Genomic DNA, 21007 nt, shown 5'->3' with positions numbered 1-21007 from the left:
TCCCAGCTAGAGAAGGGGGTGGCTGCGACTTCAGAAGCCGCAGCAAAATGGAAGAAGAGAAATTCATGCCAATACCTTCTCCTCTGCATCCTTTCCAGACAAAAATTGTGAATCATCACAATGCTGGCACAGCTCGGGCCTGTATGGCCACAGTCATGAAGTTCATGTCCTTTTACCACTAACAGGATGAAGAGCAATGTCAGCAGGATTAATGATAGAAACTTTGCTAGAATGCCTGCAACATCTGTACCAGCAGCAAGATAGCACTTGTGTTATTGAGAGATCAATTAATGCACGTACATATTATTTTTATGTTATACTTTTATGTTTTTTCGTTAATGCAATACCACTTGGTAAAACTGTTTAAATTCACTTTGGTGAAATTACCTAATTCAGAAAAATAATCACTTATTTTATATATATATATATATATATATATATATATATATATACAAAATATAAAATCACTTATTATATATAATATATACACACACACACTCACTCACACATACATATATTTATATGTATATGCTGTATATATATATTTATATACTATATATGTATACGTATATATATATATATTTTTTTTTTTTAAATGTATGTATTTAGGTGTGTGTTAAAACTTTACCGCTGCTATTACACAAGGTTCGGTGGCATGGGTGAAAGGAGATATACAGCATTTGCAGTAATGATATGTGCTATAGTAGTGTCATGCTGGCATGTCCAATCTTGTACATTTACCATAAAATGATGATTCCCTGTTGCGTGTGCATCCCCCTCTGGCTGTAATGGGGTCAGTGCAGATGTAGATGAGTCAAGGAGGAAAAACAGGATGTTTTCTCTATGTTTAAAGCAGTCTCCATGGCACTGTGTGCCTCAGGTTTATTCTATAGGGTTGCATGGTGCATTGTGGGTAAAGGGAAGTGCATTTACTAATACTCTAATTGTTTACTAAATTGAATAATCAGCACAAGACCAAACACAACATTTCTTATAAACTCCTTAACTACAATTCAAAGCGATGTTTTATGATTAGTATTTACCTTATCATCTTATTGTATAGTCATAAGGGCTCCATATACTAGAACGATAATGTCTGATTTCATCCGATTTCGACGTTTCGGCCCGATAAATCGGATGAAAAGTGGCAAATCGGATGTGTTTTACATACGATCCGTGGTCCTGTGAGCATCAGATCGGAGCCCCTAGGTCGTTAGTGCTACACTCGTGATATATCGGATCCTGCAGACATGACTGGGATCGCATATGATACATCGTATGCAGAAGGACCACATACGATATATTGTATGTGATCCTGCCACCCGGGAAGCTGCCGGGTGGTTCAAGGGAAATCGCATCCGACTTTAGCCTCCGACATGTTGCTGTAGTTTTTTGGGCCCTATATACTTCCAGTCCAGCAAGTATAACTTAATATTTAAGTAACTGCTGGTCAAAGCGCAATCTTTTATCCATGTACAAGGAGATAACAAAGCACTGGGAGACATGACCATATAAAAACTATGAAAAACATTCCCTGAACTTGGAATTGGCAAAAAAAAAAATAATAATAAAAAAATAAAACTCAATCAATCAATCAATCAATCAATCAATCAATCAATCTGTGTAACACATTGGAGTATGGCAGAAGGGAAAGGGCAATTTGTCCTCTGTCCTCTCTGCAACTGGAACATGGTATCAGAGGTCATCATGCCATAAAATGTCTACATTTATATTGGATCAAGGTTTGGTTATTTTCTTTTGAATTAAACATTACACTATTCTGTCATAATGCTACATTATGAGAGACATACATGTTCAACTAAAAGAATTACAGTTATGTTCATTATCCGATGTGTCCAAATATTCTCGGAACAGCTCTCTTTTTCATCCACTAGTCATTATCTCTTAATGTTTATTTTCCTGTAATGAATCCAAACAAAATGTACTTATTTCCCATAATATCAAAGAGCCTGTCCCAGATAATGCGACTGCCCTGGGCTATGCGATGCCTTGGAACCAAAAAAAGTCGTCAACTATGGAATAGGTTCCTGTTGTAAAGTGTGGTGTTGTTGTATGCTCTCTATATATGAATAATAGAAATGTTTTATTATATTTAGTACCAGAAAATAAGTATGAGATGGATTTTATTGCCTCACCCAACCTAAGGTCACATGGAGTCCAGGGTTTTAATTTAGAATTATGGGAGCTCTACCTCATTTGACGTGGGACCTGTCACCAAGAGCTGCTTCTTTATTGAAAAACACAGTTAACAGGAACATTTTGACATCAGATATCTTCTTCCTCTTCCTCTTCCTCTTCTTCTTCTTCTTCTTCTTCTTCTTCTTCTTCTTCTTCTTCTTCTTCTTCTTCTTCTTCTTCTTCTTCCTCTTCTTCTTCTTCTTCTTCTTCTTCTTCCTCTTCTTCTTCTTCTTCCTCTTCTTCTTCCTCTTCCTCCATATTTTTATTTTTTGTGCAGATTTTTTACTTTTTATTACTGGTTGAGTTCATTTGTCAATCACTCCCATTACTAATCTGCAGGGCAAGCTTTGTATGTTTACAATCACACAGGTGTAGGAATTACAATTACACAGGTGTAGGAATTACAATCACACAGGTGTAGGAAGAATCACACAGGTGTAGGAATTACAATCACACAGGTGTAGGAAGAATCACACAGGTGTAGGAATTACAATCACACAGGTGTAGGAAGAATCACACAGGTGTAGGAAGAATCACACAGGTGTAGGAATTACAATCGCACAGGTGTAGGAAGAATCACACAGGTGTAGGAATTACAATCACACAGGTGTAGGAAGAATCACACAGGTGTAGGAATTACAATCACACAGGTGTAGGAAGAATCACACAGGAGTAGGAAGAATATGATTTTGTTTATAAAATACACCACTAAATCCAGGATTTAAATTTGCATCAAGTTAACAATGGCTCTGTTTCCAAGGGGTGTGGAATACAAGGTCTACATTGACAAAAGGTCAACATGGAAAAGGTCGACACACGAAAAGGTCGGCATGAATTTTTCGTTCATTTTGGTGTAATTTTTTACCATAGTAGCACGTGGAACCCCAAAAAGTGTACCACGTCCCCTCGCTTGGCTCGCTTCGCTCAGCACAGGTTACAGTTGCTAATTGGAGTCCATGTGGATGGTAAAGTATGAAGAAAAATTAAATTAATTCCAAAAAACTAATGTTGACCTTTTGCTATGTAATGTCGACTGTTAGATGATGTTGACTTTCAGCCTAATAACTGTCTGTCGACCTATCATCCGGATACCGTTTCAAGATATGTTAACTCTTTTAGGCTATGTCGTATATGGTTTAGCAAAGGAGAAGAATATATATATATATATATATATATATATATATTAATGCTTTGAGCGATACATTTTGAACTTAGTTATTCTAAAGCTAACTGCATTGCCAGAGGTAACATGATTTAAATGAACGTTCACTATACAGCGGCTTTTCCCGAGATTTGTACCATTATCAGAAAAGGAATGCAGATAGTTCCTTAACTATTGAGAGCTGAATATGTTTTACAGATAGAGAGCTGTTGGATCTTCCCACAGCAGAATAGCACACTGGGAGGTGTTTACGGCACATTTGAATACATTTTGCTTACCCCACAACCCCTTCCCAACATTGCTGTGAAAGACTCTTCAGTGGGGAATGGATGAAGGTTATTCCTTGTTTTGTTCATGCATTTGGAAAACTACCCTTTTGAAATTCTGCATTTTCTCCTGGTTTGGGAAAAAAACACTTTAGTAGGTTTCCCCCATAGTGTTTGTTTAGCTCCACTTTGCATTATCCAGAAAGTAAAGTAAAATATTTATTCATATAATATGACTCAGACATGGAAATATAATTTGCCTTTGGTATGTGCACAGTAAAAATAATTAAATATATATTTAATGTAGTTTTTGGCCACAGTTTCACTTATTTTCATTTTAATTTAAAACTATTTTACATATATATTGATTGCATCAAAATAATCCACACTTCATCATGCTGACATGTATTTTATATTATCATTTTTTTTGTAGTTTAATAATATGTGTACTAGGTTTAATTTAGCAGGTTTTACGTATATAGGGGGTAATTCCGAGTTGATCGCAGCAGCAGATTTGTTAGCAGTTGGGCAAAACCATGTGCACTGCAGGGGGGCAGATATAACATTTGCAGAGAGAGTTAAATGTGGATGGGTTATTTTGTTTCTGTGCAGGGTAAATACTGGCTGCTTTATTTTTACACTGCAATTTAGATTTCAGTTTGAACACACCCCACCCAAATCTAACGCTCTCTGCACATGTTATATCTGCCCCCCCTGCACTGCACATGGTTTTGCCCAACTGCTAACTAGTTTTCTGCTGCGATCAACTCGGAATTAAGCCCATAGTGCAAATGTTGTGTTATGTTTAACTGGTTATGGTATGGTTTATTTTCTACCAGAATTCAGACTGATGCGGCTACATTAATTTAAGTAGTGATATTATATATAGGGTCTGGCACTCCCTTCGACATACATTACTGTGCTAGGTGCCTTCTTTATATACTTGTATATATAATACCTCCGGTGTGGTACTCCTAGCCCATAATAAACCTCACTCAGGACAGCCACCCTTCAATGCCTGCTTTATTGGCATATTCATCAGGAAATAAACTATTATGGGCTAGGACTGCCACACCGGAGGTATTGTATGCGAGTGACGGACACCCCCCAGTGTCTATATACATATATATATATGACCCTTGATGAAGTCCTGAAGGAAGAAACGCGTTGGACATTCCATGATCTTTCCCAGATCAACCTCCTGTACCTAAGATAAGCGCTTTATACACATATACTACAAATCGATGTGTACCTTGTACTTTCAGAATTCATCCAACGCGTTTCGTCTGGTCTGACTTGATGAAGTCAGACCAGACGAAACGCGTTGGAGGGAATCCTGATACTACTACTGAATCCTCAGTTAAGCTACTCATATCCATCTCCATTATTTTAATTGCATTCTAATTTTCATGTATCCCTCATCAATTCCATGTGTTTTTAGATTTTAGATTTTTTAACATATGAATTGTATTTTTTAATAACCCCATGCTTTCCAATTTGTTCCTAAACTTTTTACGTGCTCCGCATAAGTTTTAAATTGTTTTCTTGCTAGAATAATTTTGATGTTTTTCATTTATATGTGCCTAGGGTTCCATCGTGCTAATATTTAGCACCTGTGGATGTTGCAACCCCGATTGGCCAGTTGTATGTTTTTATATAAAAAAAATATTTTTGTTCCTTAATAAACCCCCTTCTTTTAAGAAAATAAGCAGTCCTTTTAATTTGCTGCCACCATTGGTCGCTCAGATCTTATCCATCATTTTCAACTTTTAATCTTTATCCTGCACTCGTACTAGTGCAGAACCTACTTAAGAGGTAGCAGACGCCCTTTATGTATTAGGGAGTGGCGTATAGTGACTGTATATTTGGGGGTCACTAAAGCTGACATACTGTGAAAAACTTGTGTCTACTGCATATTTTTGGCGCTGTTTGCTCACCCCATACACATATATATGTATATATATATATATATATATATATATATATATATGAGTAGGAGAAGGTACAGCACTCCAAACCAGGAAACAGAAGTGGCACTCGTAGCATAGCATAGAAGTTACACACACAAATGTGGTTAACAACGTTTCAGTGGACACACCACTGTCGTCAGGCTTGTTAACCACATTTGTGTGTGTAACTTCTATGCTATGCTACGAGTGCCACGTCTTTTTCCTGGTTTACATATATATATATATACAAAGTTGGATTGCCGGCACTCCGTCTCTGACCAGTAAAGGTGCCTCGGTGCCTCCAGTGCGATGCTGTGCAGCAGGGCTATGTATAGTGCAGGAAGAGTGGCACTCACATGGACTTCTATTTCTTTAAATGAATGGGCGCAGCACGCCTCCGCTGGTTAACGTTTCAGTTTTATTCTTAAAACTTTCGTCAGAACAAAGAACATTACTAAATTGCTTACCTTTATACCATAAGAGACCCGTGAAGACACCCACATGGAAACAGGAACCGCTGGACGCAGGGTCGGTGACGTCACGCTCCCGCGACGTGCGCTCATGCGCGCATGTGCCGAACCCTCCGTTGCCTAGCAACATACAAAACACTATGTGAAGACAACCATCACCATGACTACACGCTAACATGCCGCACTATCTTAATAAAAATGCAGAGCAGCCTAACAATGGGCTGCAACCTTATAATAAGCATAGTATGAAGTCAAATGCATTAATCGAGCATAGAAAGCAACGCATTTATGTTAGAGAAGAGGACAAGAAATTAAATAAAGCAATTAAAATTCAATTGTTCATTCAATCCTCTTGGGGCCACCGTGTCCAATGAATGGATCCACCTAGCTTCTAATTGTAGAAGTCTCTTGCCTCTATCTCCTCCTCTTACACTTGGGGGGACATGATCTATGAGCTTGTAGCGCAAGGTGGCTAAACTGTGTCGATGTAATTTAAAGTGCCGGGCCACTGGCTGTTCAGAATCTGAGCCTTCCAAAGCATGTCTAATCAACATTCTGTGTGTCGCCATTCTTTCTCGCAAGGTACATGTGGTCTTCCCAATATACATGAGCCCACATGGGCAGCGTATGAAGTATATGACGAACTTGCTGGTACAGGTCAGTATATGCTTAATGTCGATTTTCTTGCCGGTATGCGGGTGATTGAAGGTATTTCCAGGTTCCAAATAGCTGCAGGTTGTGCAGCCTGTGCATTTATAGCAGCCTGGCTTTCGTGAAAGAAAATTCATTTTTAGTGGTGATTGGAGGTGTGAAATATCATTAATAACTAGAAGATCTTTAAGATTCTTTCTTCTGGAAAAACAAGGCATAATTTTATAATCTTTGAATCCCTTAAGCTCCGGATCTAGAGTTACAATCGGCCACAAATCTTTAGCCGTTTTTACATTAAATCCACTATCATGTTGATATTGTTGTACAAATGGTAATATTTTCTTGTCTGATGGACTTTTGAACTTTGGTTCCATAAGCTGTACTCTAGGCTTCGCCAGGGCTTTAATTTTTGCACGGACCAGATCTTCAAATCTGTAGCCTTTCGCTAGAAACATCTGCATCATCTCGTTGATAGCTGCTTCTGCTTTATCATTAGTGTCTGTTATTCTCCGTGCCCTCAAAAACTGGGAGTAAGGTATACCACCTAAGCAGGCCGGGGGATGTTGGCTAGAGGCATGCAGGTATGTGTTTCGGTCCGTCGGTTTTTTGTAGAGGTCAGTGGACAAGTGGTTACCTTCCAGCGAAACTTTGACGTCCAGATAGTTGACCGTCATGTCACTGATGACATAAGTAAATTTAATGTTAACGTCTCTGGAATTAATTTTTAGTATAGCCTGTTCAAGATCTTCTATACTTCCTTGCCATATCAGGAACACATCATCTATGAATCTTGTGATCCATATTATCCCCTGTGCGAAATCTGGTGAATCTAATAGCAGTTCCTTCTCTTTGGTGAACATAAAAGAGTTAGCGAATGCCGGGGCCACACAAGATCCCATTGCACACCCCTTTTGCTGGTTATACCAGTGGCCATCAAAGAGAAAATAGTTACGTTTCAGTGTAAGGCCTAGGAGCTGAATCATGAAATCTATATCAGGACCATTATAGTCTCTGTCGCTGAGGAGAAGGTTTCTTGTAGCTGTGAGGCCTTCTTCATGTGGTATATTCGTATAAAGAGACACCACATCCATAGTGCATAATACACAACCTGGTGGGAGAGGTGTAAACTGCTGCAATTTTTTAAGAAATGTTGTGGTGTCTTTCAGGTACATCTGTTGTCTTTGCACCACTGGCTGCAAATATATGTCGATGAATTGTGAGATTTTGTAATATAACGAGTCTCTTGCGGCAATAATCGGCCTGCCAGGTGGATTTGTCATATTTTTTTGAATTTTGGGTATGGTGTAGAATACAGGGGCTATTGGAAACTCCTGCTTTAGATTCTTTAACATGTCAACAGAGATGATACCTTCCTCAGATGCTTTTGTTAGTATGTTATCCAGTTCTATCTTGTACTGAACCGTAGGGTCATGCTCCAGTCTCTTATAAACTTCGGGATCGTTTAGCTGGGAATAAATTTCCTTTTTGTAATCTGAAAGATTTAGTACCACAATACCGCCCCCCTTATCGGCGGTACGGATCACAATATCGGTGTACGAGCGCAAATTCGCCAATGCTAAACGTTCCTCTTTACTTATGTTACTATGCATGGCTCTCACACTTTTACCATAACTGATCACTTTCTGGTCCAGTGTCCGTGTGTAGCATTTCAAAGAGAGGTTGTTTGAAAAAGGGTCAAATTTTGACTTGACCTTCAGCTGAGGGGGAACATTAGACCTCGTGTCCCTCCCTAGGCTGCATTGGTTGCTTGTCAAAATATTCCTTAATTCTAAGTTGTCTGGCAAAGCGGTAAGAATCAACCTGCCATTGCAGGGCATCAAATTTCCCGGATGGTATAAACGATAAGCCTTTGTTTAGCAAAGAAATTTCATGCTGAGTCAAAGTCCGGTCTGATAGATTGAACACAGTGGTTACTTCCTCGTTTTTGCCCCTTTTTTTGAGGTCTCTTTTCCACTGCCCCCCCCTCCTTGTGCGGTTTTTGGGGGTATGCCGCGCTGTGCGCGGGTCCGAACCCCTAAAGGGTGTTTACCGGAACCAGGCGTACCAGCTTCTTCCGATCCACTGTAGGAGGTGTATTCTCCACTCGAGGTGTCTCGGTCAGTGGTTCTATAATTCCTTTTCTTGTCTCTAAACATCTGACGGTTCAATGCCCCAGGGTTCTGGACCCAGGCATAAACCTTACTTTCCATGTAATCACGTTGAACCGTGGCAAGCTTTTCTTTCTTAAATTTGACCAAATTGGTTTTGTAAATGTCCATCTGCTCAGTCAATTTTTCTAACCAATTGGTCTCTTGATCTTTAGTAAGGGCCTCCATATGCATGTCCTCAAACTTAGAAATGCTGGATTTAATCAGTTTCAGCTCACGCGCTGACTCTTCTATCACCAACAGGATAAGATCAAAGCTGCATTTGTTCAATACAGCTACCCATCTCCTACAGAAATCTTAGTTATACCTCCCTATGGTGGGGGTGTTCCTGATCCGGAATCCCCTAGGGATCTGTTTATTCCGATGATAATCGGAGAGGGTAACACCATGCATTAAAAAATCCATTTCTTTTTTCTTATATTTAAGGAGCTCAAAATATAGCTGTTCATTTGAATCAGAACCTTTTGTGGTGGAGAAGTCGTCGGTGAAGTAGATGTCCTGTGCCTCTGCATCCGAAAAACTCAAGAGTTTCCCCCAAGGGTAAAGCTATGCTGCGATAGCCGCTGGCCTCATAAGACATGATGTGCAGGCCTTGTTAGACAAATCACCACAGTGCAGGTGCACCAAACGTGCAAATACCCAATAATCCACTCGTGTGGTTCTTCCGTAGAATGTAAAAGCGGACAGGTGCCTTGCAAGAAAAGGAGGGCTGTGGGGTGCTTTCCTCACTTGTTCCTCCTAGACTATCTGCAAAGTTGGATTGCCGGCACTCCGTCTCTGACCAGTAAAGGTGCCTCGGTGCCTCCAGTGCGATGCTATGCAGCAGGGCTATGTATAGTGCAGGAAGAGTGGCACTCACATGGACTTCTATTTCTTTAAATGAATGGGCGCAGCACGCCTCCGCTGGTTAACATTTCAGTTTTATTCTTAAAACTTTCGTCAGAACAAAGAACATTACTAAATTGCTTACCTTTATACCATAAGAGACCCGTGAAGACACCCACATGGAAACAGGAACCGCTGGACGCAGGGTCGGTGACGTCACGCTCCCGCGACGTGCGCGCATGTGCCGAACCCTCCGTTGCCTAGCAACATACAAAACACTATGTGAAGACAACCATCACCATGACTACACGCTAACATGCCGCACTATCTTAATAAAAATGCAGAGCAGCCTAACAATGGGCTGCAACCTTATAATAAGCATAGTATGAAGTCAAATGCATTAATCGAGCATAGAAAGCAACGCATTTATGTTAGAGAAGAGGACAAGAAATTAAATAAAGCAATTAAAATTCATATATATAGAAACAAAAGTACAGCACTCACCAAAATGAGCTCACTTATCCTCACAACATCTATGGATAAATGAATAAATGATGGTGGTTTAGTTAGTGAATTGGCCAATGCACGGAAGCCTGCATACCGCTCCAAGGTACCCCACCTTCATGCAGGTCCTACACTATCACCAAATCATCAAAATTAAAACCTGGCAACTGTATCACATAATATAACTGCAAAAATGCCCACTTGGTGTAAGGTGTACCTGCCATGAACTGCATGGCTTTTAAAAGGTACACTAGTCACCTGACACTGGCTAATAATTTACTAAAGGGCAGCTGACACAGGTTTAGGATAATTGGGGTGCATGAACAAAGTTTGTGGCCACAGTTAATGAGTTAACCAGGGATTAACCCTAAAATATACCAACAAATAGAAAACCACAGCACTCACCACCCCAGAAGCGGGGTGCAGTATCCGCACTCGCCACTAATAGGGTGGGGTGCATGTAGCCCATGGCCACCTACTCAAAAATATAGAAACAAAAGTACAGCACTCACCAAAATGAGCTCACTTATCCTCACAACATCTATGGATAAATGAATAAATGATGGGGGTTTAGTTAGTGAATTGGCCAATGCACGGAAGCCTGCATACCGCTCCAAGGTACCCCACCTTCATGCAGGTCCTATATATATATATATATATATATATATATATACATATACTGTGTGTATAATACAGGTTGAGTATCCCATATCCAAATATCCGAAATACGGAATATTCCGAAATACGGACTTTTTTGAGGGAGAGTGAGATAGTGAAACTTTTGTTTTTTGATGGCTCAATGTACACAAACCTTGTTTAATACACAAAGTTGTTAAAAATATTGTATTAAATGACCTTCAGGCTGTGTGTATAAGGTGTATAAGAAACATAAATGAATTGTGTGAATGTACACACACTTTGTTTAATGCACAAAGTTATAAAAAATATTGGCTATAATGACATTCAGGCTGTGTGTATAAGGTGTATATGAAACATAAATACATTCTGTGCTTAGACTTGGGTCCCATCACCATGATATCTCATTATGGTATGCAATTATTCCAAAATACGGAAAAATCCCATATCCAAAATACCTTTGGTCCCAAGCATTTTGGATAAGGGATACTCAACCTGTATATATATATATATATATATATATATAGAAAAAAGGAAGAAGGCTGCGGCACTCCATAAGCAGAATATTAATGTATTGGTTTTCCTTTCCTTTCAGCAGCACGCAGCTTGAAAACGGTACCTGCGAGTACCGAAACGTCGCTGCTATTTACACTGCTGTAATGACTTTTTAACCAATACATTAATATTCTGCTTATCGAGTGCCGCAGCCTTCTTCCTTTTTTCTGCATTTACATTTGCTGAGGGCACCCTCTATTTATTCAGACACACTAGCATCAGAGTGCGGGTTCATCCCTGGGACTATATATATATATATATATCCAGCTTCTGAAGAACGCATTATTGCTGTTTGTCTAAGGACGGGGCGCATATAGCCCCGAAATATCACATCAATAAAAAAAGTTTATTGCTTTACGAGACCTGCAGTGCCGTGTTAGACACCCGTATCAGGGCGTTCTTCAAAAGCCAGGTGTATTTATTTATGCAAGGGCACGCAGGCAAGTGATCCCTGTAAGGAGAGTGCCGTTCCACGTTGGAGTATATATATAATATATATATATATATATATATATATATATATACACACACACACACACACACACACACACACACACACACACACACACACACACACACACACACACACACACGCAGTACGGATGGTGTAATGGTTAGCATTACTGCCTCATATACTGGTAGGTTAATTGGATCCCAACAAAATTTAACCCTAGCGTGAATGTGTGTGCGTGTACATGTGGTAGGGAATATAGATTGTAAGCTCCACTCAGTCAGGGACTGATGTGAATGGCCAAATATTCTCTGGAAAGCGCTGTGGAATATGTGTGCACTATATAAATAACTGGTAATAATAATAAATATATATACTTATAAAGTTGTAATGGTTGTGTCTGTACATAGAAACATAGAAATGTTTTTGGAGAAATATACTTCTTGGAACTGTGTATGAACTATGGAGAAGATAAAAAAAAATGATTAAAAATTTATTTTGTCTGTTCGTTCCACGATCGCACAAAAACGACTGGATGAATTTAGATAATGTTTTCACTATTGTATAGCTTACTGACCTGGAAAGAAAATGAGATATGTATTATCTCAATGTGACATCCGGGAGAAGGGCTATGAATAAATAAACAGACACTTGACTATCGGCGCAAGCAATGTGCAGGCTTCCCGGGCAAAAAATTACTATATCATCCCAAGTTTTGATGGTGGGTGGTTGGGGCACAGGCGCAGGCAGAAAGGGGACGGGGCCTAAAGTGGAGGGGCGGGGCCTCGAGTGGAGGTGACAGGGCCTAGCACCGCGACTCTCGTTTTTGTCATTTTGGGGGCGTGCCCAGTTCTCCGGCTCCACTTTCTGCAATGATAGATACTGTGCCCATACGGACAGCATCTATTAACCCCTTCAGTGGCATGACCGGAAATATTCCGGGCTTGCCAGCGATGACAGCACTGGCAACCTGGAAGATTTCCGGGCATACTACTGATTGAGATCCCAGGGACAGTCGTGCAGCGTGCACGGCACCCAGGAATCAGTATACTCCTTTATAAAATGGAGTATACTCCATTGAAGGGGTTAAGCGATCACCGTCTGCTTTGCAGAGCAGTGGGAGATCACTGGCTCTCACAATCTGCCCCCCAACCCCCACCCGTGGCACACTGAGACCCGCGGGAGGGACAGCGGGGTAGTGTCCAATTAGTGGGACTGTCCTGCTGTATTCGGGACAGTTGGGAGGTATGCCACAGTGGTTAAAGTGGGCCGGAACGAAGTGGAACTGCGTTCCGTCACCTCTAATTGCAGGCGGAACCAGTTCCGCCTCCGCCCGGCCACAGCATCAGGTCCCGACTCCCAGCTGCATTTTAAAGGTGGCAGCGGCCGCCAGCCAATCCAGGCTCGCGGACCGCTGTAGCACCAATCAGAAGTAGGGGCGGCTATGTAAAAATCTGGCGTGAGCCAATCACGGCTTGCGGACCGCCAGCCAATGAGAAGCTGCCAAGTGGCAGCTTCTCATTAGCTGGCGGTCCGTGAGCTGGGAATGGCACATAATCGGCGCCAGATTCAAAGTAAGCCTCGCAAAGTACATCCCATGGGGTATATTTACTAAGCTCCCGATTTTGACCGAGATGCCGTTTTTCTTCAAAGTGTCATCTCGGTAATTTACTAAGCAAAAATCACGGCAGTGATGAGGGCATTCGTAATATTTTGGAAGTCCTTGGAAAAAATCACGAATCAATACACCATCGGTCAAATACGCCTGCAATTTGGTAGAAATCGGTCATTTACTAAAAAGTGCAAAACACAAACACTGCCGACAATAGCCAAACACTGCCGTGCTAAAATACAAATCGTGAAAAAGTGCTAAAAAAAAACAGACCTGCTTTTTTATCCCGTGTTTGTATAGGCATGCACGGATCCATGAGATCCGTGCATGTTTTTCAGTGAGAAGGGGGGGGAAATGTTATAAATTAAAAAAAATACGGTTCCAAAAATACGGGGGACAAAAAGAGTAGGGGTCCCCCGTATTTTTGAAACCAGCACCGGGCTCCACTAGCTGGACAGATAATGCCACAGCCGGGGGTCACTTTTATACAGTGCCCTACGGCCGTGGCATCAAATATCCAACTAGTCACCCCTGGCCGGGGTACCCTGGGGGAGTGGGGACCCCTTCAATCAAGGGGTCCCCCCCCCAGCCACCCAAGGGCCAGGGGTGAAGCCCGAGGCTGTCCCCCCATCCAATGGGCTGCGGATGGGGGGCTGATAGCCTTTGTTAAAAGTGAATGATATTGTTTTTAGTAGCAGTACTACAAGGCCCAGCAAGCCTCCCCCGCAAGCTGGTACTTGGAGAACCACAAGTACCAGCATGCGGCGGAAAAATGGGCCCGCTGGTACCTGTAGTACTACTTCTAAAAAAATACCCCAATAAAGACAACACACACACACCTTGAAAGTATAACTTTAATACATCCATCCACACCTCCATATACACATACTTACCTTATGTTCCCATGCAGGTCGGTCCTCTTCTCCAGTAGAATCCATGGTGTACCTGTAGAAAAAATTATACTCACATAATCCATGGTTGAAGGCTCCTCTGCTTGTAATCCTTTTGTAATCCACGTACTTGAAAAAATAAAAAAACGGATACCCGACCACGAACTGAAAGGGTCCCCATGTTTTCACATGGGACCCCTTTCCCCGAATGCCAGAAACCCACTCTGACTGATGTCTAAGTGGGTTTCTTCAGCCAATCAGGGAGCGCCACGTTGTGGCACCCTCCTGATCGGCTGTGTGCTCCTGTACTGTCTGACAGGCGGCACACGGCAGTGTTACAATGTAGCGCCTATGCGCTCCATTGTAACCAATGGTGGGAACTTTCAGGTCAGCGGTGAGGTCACTTTCGGTCAACCGCTGACCTGAAAGTTCCCACCATTGGTTACAATGGAGCGCATAGGCGTTACATTGTAACACTGCCGTGTGCTGCCTGTCAGACAGTACAGGAGCACACAGCCGATCAGGAGGGTGCCACAATGTGGCGCTCCCTGATTGGCTGAAGAAACCCACTTAGACATCAGTCAGAGTGGGTTTGTGGCATTCGGGGAAAGGGGTCCCATGTGAAAACTAGAGATGAGCGCCTGAAATTTTTCGGGTTTTGTGTTTTGGTTTTGGGTTCGGTTCCGCGGCCGTGTTTTGGGTTCGACCGCGTTTTGGCAAAACCTCACCGAATTTTTTTTGTCGGATTCGGGTGTGTTTTGGATTCGGGTGTTTTTTTCCAAAAACACTAAAAAACAGCTTAAATCATAGAATTTGGGGGTCATTTTGATCCCAAAGTATTATTAACCTCAAAAACCATAATTTCCACTCATTTTCAGTCTATTCTGAATACCTCACACCTCACAATATTATTTTTAGTCCTAAAATTTGCACCGAGGTCGCTGTGTGAGTAAGATAAGCGACCCTAGTGGCCGACACAAACACCGGGCCCATCTAGGAGTGGCACTGCAGTGTCACGCAGGATGTCCCTTCCAAAAAACCCTCCCCAAACAGCACATGACGCAAAGAAAAAAAGAGGCGCAATGAGGTAGCTGACTGTGTGAGTAAGATTAGCGACCCTAGTGGCCGTCACAAACACCGGGCCCATCTAGGAGTGGCACTGCAGTGTCACGCAGGATGTCCCTTCCAAAAAAACCCTCCCCAATCAGCACATGATGCAAAGAAAAAGAAAAGAAAAAAGAGGTGCAAGATGGAATTGTCCTTGGGCCCTCCCACCCACCCTTATGTTGTATAAACAAAACAGGACATGCACACTTTAACCAACCCATCATTTCAGTGACAGGGTCTGCCACACGACTGTGACTGATATGACGGGTTGGTTTGGACCCCCCCCAAAAAAGAAGCAATTAATCTCTCCTTGCACAAACTGGCTCTACAGAGGCAAGATGTCCACCTCATCTTCACCCTCCGATATATCACCGTGTACATCCCCCTCCTCACAGATTATCAATTCGTCCCCACTGGAATCCACCATCTCAGCTCCCTGTGTACTTTGTGGAGGCAATTGCTGCTGGTCAATGTCTCCGCGGAGGAATTGATTATAATTCATTTTAATGAACATCATCTTCTCCACATTTTCTGGATGTAACCTCGTACGCCGATTGCTGACAAGGTGAGCGGCGGCACTAAACACTCTTTCGGAGTACACACTTGTGGGAGGGCAACTTAGGTAGAATAAAGCCAGTTTGTGCAAGGGCCTCCAAATTGCCTCTTTTTCCTGCCAGTATAAGTACGGACTGTGTGACGTGCCTACTTGGATGCGGTCACTCATATAATCCTCCACCATTCTATCAATGTTGAGAGAATCATATGCAGTGACAGTAGACGACATGTCCGTAATCGTTGTCAGGTCCTTCAGTCCGGACCAGATGTCAGCATCAGTAGTCGCTCCAGACTGCCCTGCATCACCGCCAGCGGGTGGGCTCGGAATTCTGAGCCTTTTCCTCGCACCCCCAGTTGCGGGAGAATGTGAAGGAGGAGATGTTGACAGGTCGCGTTCCGCTTGACTTGACAATTTTGTCACCAGCAGGTCTTTCAACCCCAGCAGACCTGTGTCTGCCGGAAAGAGAGATCCAAGGTAGGCTTTAAATCTAGGATCGAGCACGGTGGCCAAAATGTAGTGCTCTGATTTCAACAGATTGACCACCCGTGAATCCTTGTTAAGCGAATTAAGGGCTGCATGCACAAGTCCCACATGCCTAGCGGAATCGCTCCCTTTTAGCTCCTTCTTCAATGCCTCCAGCTTCTTCTGCAAAAGCCTGATGAGGGGAATGACCTGACTCAGGCTGGCAGTGTCTGAACTGACTTCACGTGTGGCAAGTTCAAAGGGCATCAGAACCTTGCACAACGTTGAAATCATTCTCCACTGCACTTGAGACAGGTGCATTCCATCTCCTATATCGTGCTCAATTGTATAGGCTTGAATGGCCTTTTGCTGCTCCTCCAACCTCTGAAGCATATAGAGGGTTGAATTCCACCTCGTTACCACTTCTTGCTTCAGATGATGGCAGGGCAGGTTCAGTAGTTTTTGGTGGTGCTCCAGTCTTCTGTACGTGGTGCCTGTACGCCGAAAGTGTCCCGCAATTTTTCTGGCCACCGACAGCATCTCTTGCACGCCCCTGTCGTTTTTTAAAAAATTCTGCACCACCAAATTCAAGGTATGTGCAAAACATGGGACGTGCTGGAATTTGCCCATATTTAATGCACACACAATATTGCTGGCGTTGTCCGATGCCACAAATCCACAGGAGAGTCCAATTGGGGTAAGCCATTCCGCGATGATCTTCCTCAGTTGCCGTAAGAGGTTTTCAGCTGTGTGCGTATTCTGGAAAGCGGTGATACAAAGCGTAGCCTGCCTAGGAAAGAGTTGGCGTTTGCGAGATGCTGCTACTGGTGCCGCCGCTGCTGTTCTTGCGGCGGGAGTCCATACATCTACCCAGTGGGCTGTCACAGTCATATAGTCCTGACCCTGCCCTGCTCCACTTGTCCACATGTCCGTGGTTAAGTGGACATTGGGTACAACTGCATTTTTTAGGAGACTGGTGAGTCTTTTTCTGACGTCCGTGTACATTCTCGGTATCGCCTGCCTAGAGAAGTGGAACCTAGATGGTATTTGGTAACGGGGGCACACTGCCTCAATAAATTGTCTAGTTCCCTGTGAACTAACGGCGGATACCGGACGCACGTCTAACACCAACATAGTTGTCAAGGACTCAGTTATCCGCTTTGCAGTAGGATGACTGCTGTGATATTTCATCTTCCTCGCAAAGGACTGTTGAACAGTCAATTGCTTACTGGAAGTAGTACAAGTGGGCTTACGACTTCCCCTCTGGGATGACCATCGACTCCCAGCGGCAACAACAGCAGCGCCAGCAGCAGTAGGCGTTACACGCAAGGATGCATCGGAGGAATCCCAGGCAGGAGAGGACTCGTCAGACTTGCCAGTGACATGGCCTGCAGGACTATTGGCATTCCTGGGGAAGGAGGAAATTGACACTGAGGGAGTTGGTGGGGTGGTTTGCGTGAGCTTGGTTACAAGAGGAAGGGATTTACTGGTCAGTGGACTGCTTCCGCTGTCACCCAAAGTTTTTGAACTTGTCACTGACTTATTATGAATGCGCTGCAGGTGACGTATAAGGGAGGATGTTCCGAGGTGGTTAACGTCCTTACCCCTACTTATTACAGCTTGACAAAGGGAACACACGGCTTGACACCTGTTGTCCGCATTTCTGGTGAAATACCTCCACACCGAAGAGCTGATTTTTTTGGTATTTTCACCTGGCATGTCAACGGCCATATTCCTCCCACGGACAACAGGTGTCTCCCCGGGTGCCTGACTTAAACAAACCACCTCACCATCAGAATCCTCCTGGTCAATTTCCTCCCCAGCGCCAGCAACACCCATATCCTCCTCATCCTGGTGTACTTCAACACTGACATCTTCAATCTGACTATCAGGAACTGGACTGCGGGTGCTCCTTCCAGCACTTGCAGGGGGCGTGCAAATGGTGGAAGGCGCATGCTCTTCACGTCCAGTGTTGGGAAGGTCAGGCATCGCAACCGACACAATTGGACTCTCCTTGTGGATTTGGGATTTCAAAGAACGCACAGTTCTTTGCGGTGCTTTTGCCAGCTTGAGTCTTTTCAGTTTTCTAGCGAGAGGCTGAGTGCTTCCATCCTCATGTGAAGCTGAACCACTAGCCATGAACATAGGCCAGGGCCTCAGCCGTTCCTTGCCACTCCGTGTGGTAAATGGCATATTGGCAAGTTTACGCTTCTCCTCCGACAATTTTATTTTAGGTTTTGGAGTCCTTTTTTTACTGATATTTGGTGTTTTGGTTTTGACATGCTCTGTACTATGCCATTGGGCATCGGCCTTGGCAGACGACGTTGCTGGCATTTCATCGTCTCGGCCATGACTAGTGGCAGCAGCTTCAGCACGAGGTGGAAGTGGATCTTGATCTTTCCCTAATTTTGGAACCTCAACATTTTTGTTCTCCATATTTTAATAGGCACAACTAAAAGGCACCTCAGGTAAACAATGGAGATGGATGGATTGGATACTAGTATACAATTATGGACGGGCTGCCGAGTGCCGACACAGAGGTAGCCACAGCCGTGAACTACCGCACTGTACTGTGTCTGCTGCTAATATATAGACTGGTTGATAAAGAGATAGTATACTCGTAACTAGTATGTATGTATAAAGAAAGAAAAAAAAACCACGGTTAGGTGGTATATACAATTATGGACGGGCTGCCGAGTGCCGACACAGAGGTAGCCACAGCCGTGAACTACCGCACTGTACTGTGTCTGCTGCTAATATATAGACTGGTTGATAAAGAGATAGTATACTCGTAACTAGTATGTATGTATAAAGAAAGAAAAAAAAACCACGGTTAGGTGGTATATACAATTATGGACGGGCTGCCGAGTGCCGACACAGAGGTAGCCACAGCCATGAACTACCGCACTGTACTGTGTCTGCTGCTAATATATAGACTGGTTGATAAAGAGATAGTATACGCGTAACTAGTATGTATGTATAAAGAAAGAAAAAAAAACCACGGTTAGGTGGTATATACAATTATGGACGGGCTGCCGAGTGCCGACACAGAGGTAGCCACAGCCGTGAACTACCGCACTGTACTGTGTCTGCTGCTAATATATAGACTGGTTGATAAAGATATAGTATACTCGTAACTAGTATGTATGTATAAAGAAAGAAAAAAAAACCACGGTTAGGTCACTGGTATATACAATTATGGACGGGCTGCCGAGTGCCGACACAGAGGTAGCCACAGCCGTGAACTACCGCACTGTACTGTACACCTATCAATCTCAATGCACGTGTGAAAATGGCGGCGACGCGCGGCTCCTTATATAGAATCCGAGTCTCGCGATAGAATCCGAGCCTCGCGAGAATCCGACAGCGTCATGATGACGTTCGGGCGCGCTCGGGTTAACCGAGCAAGGCGGGAAGATCCGAGTCGCTCGGACCCGTGAAAAAAAACATGAAGTTCTGGCGGGTTCGGATTCAGAGAAACCGAACCCGCTCATCTCTAGTGAAAACATGGGGCCCCTTTCAGTGCGAGGTCGGGTATCCGTTTTTTTATTTTTTCAAGTACGTGGATTACAAAAGAATTACAAGCAGAGGAGCCTTCTACCCTGGATTATGTGAGTATAATTTTTTCTACAGGTACACCATGGATTCTACTGGAGAAGAGGACCGACCTGCGTGGGAACATAAGGTAAGTATGTGTATATGGAGGTGTGGATGGATGTATTAAAGTTATACTTTCAAGGTGTGTGTGTGTTGTCTTTATTGGGGTATTTTTTTAGTAGTAGTACTACAGGTACAAGCGGGCCCATTTTTCCGCCGCATGCTGGTACTTGTGGTTCTCCAAGTACCAGCTTGTGGGGGAGGCTTGCTGGGACTTGTAGTTCTGCTACTAAAAACAATATCAAACACTTTGAACAAAGGCTATCAGCCCCCCATCCGCAGCCCATTGGATGGGGGGACAGCCTCGGGCTTCACCCCTGGCCCTTGGGTGGCTGGGGGGGGGGACCCCTTGATTGAAGGGGTCCCCACTCCCCCAGGGTACCCCGGACAGGGGTGACTAGTTGGATATTTGATGCCACAGCCGCAGGGCACTGTATAAAAGTGACCCCCGGCTGTGGCATTATCTGTCCAGCTAGTGGAGCCCGGTGCTGGTTTCAAAAATACGGGGGACCCCTACGCTTTTTGTCCCCCGTATTTTTGGAACCAGGACCAGGCGCAGAGCCCGATGCTGGTTGTTTAAATATGGGGGAACCCCTGTCCATTTTTTCCCCATATTTCTGCAACCAGGGTCGGCTCAAAGAGCCCGAGGCTGGTTATGCTTAGTAGGGGGGACCCCAGGCAATTTTTTTACACAGTTTAAACAATTTTTTTTTATTTTACAAGGTGAACAATGAAGCCCAGCACGGATCTCTCAGATCCGGCCGAGATTCATTGTATTAAAGTCGGCAGTGTTTTACAATTCACTCACGTAAAACACTGCAAAAAAAAAACGAATGACATCGACATCGGAAAACCCGAAAATGCAGAATACGGCAGCTTAGTAAATT

General features: G+C 43.3%; 1 protein-coding gene and 1 long non-coding RNA gene across 4 annotated transcripts in view; one reads left to right on the top strand and one right to left on the bottom strand.

The window, feature by feature from the left end:
• Positions 1-21007, bottom strand: part of LOC134932990 (uncharacterized) — a 107249-nt gene that overhangs the window by 7581 nt on the left and 78661 nt on the right. Inside the window, exons 3-5 of one of the 3 annotated variants that reach the window (XR_010179549.1) lie at positions 9836-9950; positions 6044-6166; positions 3640-3757 (exon numbers count right to left, since the gene is read on the bottom strand). This is a non-coding gene — a long non-coding RNA (uncharacterized LOC134932990). The remainder of the gene's footprint in view (positions 1-3639; positions 3758-6043; positions 6167-9835; positions 9951-21007) is intronic. The other 2 variants (XR_010179550.1, XR_010179551.1) reach the window with 2 other exon arrangements.
• LOC134932989 (homeobox protein EMX1-like) overlaps positions 1-21007 on the top strand; it is a 90758-nt gene that overhangs the window by 9342 nt on the left and 60409 nt on the right. The window lies entirely within an intron of this gene.

Source organism: Pseudophryne corroboree, chromosome 6 (genome assembly GCF_028390025.1).
Source record: "Pseudophryne corroboree isolate aPseCor3 chromosome 6, aPseCor3.hap2, whole genome shotgun sequence".
Lineage (NCBI taxonomy): Eukaryota > Metazoa > Chordata > Amphibia > Anura > Myobatrachidae > Pseudophryne > Pseudophryne corroboree.
The sequence above is the reverse complement of the archived record's forward strand: the minus strand, read 5'-3'. Positions and strand labels throughout refer to the sequence as shown.